We start from the raw sequence: 2,368 nt of genomic DNA on the forward strand, positions 1-2,368 counted from the left end.
CATATCAATGCCCATCTTTTCCTCTCAGTCTGACAGACAGGCAGGGAGATAGATATGCACGACATGCGGCTCATGCACAGTACAAAGACTTGGCAACATTCAGGCAGGCAGGTACATGTGAAACATGACAACAACTGTGGTTACGTCACATACTACACATGACGGCTGGATATCAGGCAGTCTGGAAGCCTTCAGGCAGGCTGGAAGTTCCTCTCTAACTCACCTCAGTCAGGGCCTGTCTAGTCACAAGGTCTAACATGAGTGTCTTCTATAAAAGCAAATAAATAAAGCAAAAATGTGGAATGACATAGATTTAAGATAACAAAACACAACATCCAGCATTTGATTGATAGGTTAATGTGTTATAAACATTACTCCATATTGTGACATGAACGAGTTTTGTTGAGCTTTCAGAAAATGTGTCACTGCATGTGTGTGTTCCTCCTCAGCCGTCGTTGTTTCTCCCTTTCACACTTTTCTGAACCTCTTACTGAACCAAACCCTGGATCATTTTTTATTGTTATAATCACTTGTCTGGACATCACAAGTCTGAACTGTAGCTGAGCTAGCAGACAGCTAATTGAGGCTTAGTATAGTGTAAGATTCGTGTTCAAAGCTCCGGGTCCCGTGGCCGCAGGAAATTCAGGATTCGAGTTAAAGTTTAACAATATTTAATGGCAAAGATAATACTCATGTAGCGTTCACGATCGTGGGGCCAGAAAGGAGGAACTCTCCACAGACGGAGTGCAGCTCCCAGGGAGCCACAGACCGGGGCTGTCTCGAGTCTCCAGACCAGTAGAACCATGTCTCCAGACCAGTAGAACCATGTCCCCAGAACAAATGCTCGGTCGTTAGTATGGTCATGCAAATGAATTCACACTTAAAGGTTAGTTCCATTGGTCAGTTCAAAGGATGCCGCAGTTCTACTCGCTACGCCAATTAGTAAACAGGCGAGGTCAAAGCTCACTCTTCCGGTCAAGGACAGGAAGTTCCCCTTCACAATAAAACCCTATTATCCTGCCTTCCGAATAAAAGCAACACATTAGGTTTCAATCGGCATCCATTTTAACTATTGTCTAAACAATAAAACATTCATTCATTCTCATGCATCATAGTTAATCATTACATTTGTCATTAAAACAGAATAATAAAACAGTGATCCTCTCTTATGTTTCACAATACATTCCTCCAGAATATTCCTCATAATATCCCAAATTAATTATCATATCTTTCTTTATGTATTAATTTAAAACATAAACTTCTCTTATCTACATGTGCAAATATATATAAAATCCACTACAACCTAACAATAGCTTGCATTTTGTTGACCGTCGTTCTTATTCACAAAGAACAAATACCAGAGATGGTTGCCCTAAAGGCCATCAGCCTACACAACTTGGAGAAAGTTAAAAAATGTGACAGTCCATTAAGCTTTATCTTATTGGAGTCAAGCCTTTTGAAATAGGAAATGGTCGTGGCCGTGGTCATTCCCTAATCATCAGGTCTGTATACAGATGTATAGTAGCAGAGCGGAAACAATGGTTCTAAACAACAGTTCATATAATCTGAACTCAAATAATCAGTTTTGATGATAGAATAAGCATCAAACGAAAAATGTGGCATCTGCAGTCAGTGGATACATTACTGGAGGCGTTTATGGCACATTTAGTGTGGATGTTTGAGTGGTCAGGGTGAGGTGTGTTAGTTTTATGGCCTCTCAAAGGGCTGCGTGTTCAGCCTTGTGTGTGTCATTAGCTATGTGAAGTTTAAGGTCTTTAATGGGGACCAGCCCTGGAAGCACCTCTGGTCTGAGTCAGCCATAAAAGAGTTCCCATGGGAAAACATTGGTTCAAGGTAAAAATAATAAAATAAACAAAGTAACTGGCATGAAACCATTTTAAAAACCAGTAAACCATTTCAGAAATGCACAATGTCAGAATCTTTTTATTATTTTCATGATTAATTAATCTGCCAATTGTTTTCTCGATCAAAAAGATATTTAATAATCCTGCAAGTTGACAAGGTCAAAGTCCCTCATGTGTCCAACCAGCCATCCAAAACACAAAGATATTCAGTTGGCTGTCGTTGAAAAGAAGAAGCAGGAGCAGCACATTCAACATTTGAGAAGCTGGAATAAATTAATCTTTTGTAATATTTTGCTCTAAAAATTAATTAAATGATTACTCAATTATAGTATATTGTTGCCATTGTTGTTAATTTTCCATCTGTTGAAAGGATTTTCTTTTTACGTAGTATTTGAGCTACTATTGACGACTATATAATAAACGAAAACATGTATCGAAATGAATAAGTATGTGAAATATTCGTTGTTTTCCATGTTTCTAGGCTCCACTCATGTCTCCTCACC

Source organism: Cyclopterus lumpus, chromosome 7 (assembly GCF_009769545.1).
Source record: "Cyclopterus lumpus isolate fCycLum1 chromosome 7, fCycLum1.pri, whole genome shotgun sequence".
Classification (NCBI taxonomy): Eukaryota; Metazoa; Chordata; class Actinopteri; order Perciformes; family Cyclopteridae; genus Cyclopterus; species Cyclopterus lumpus.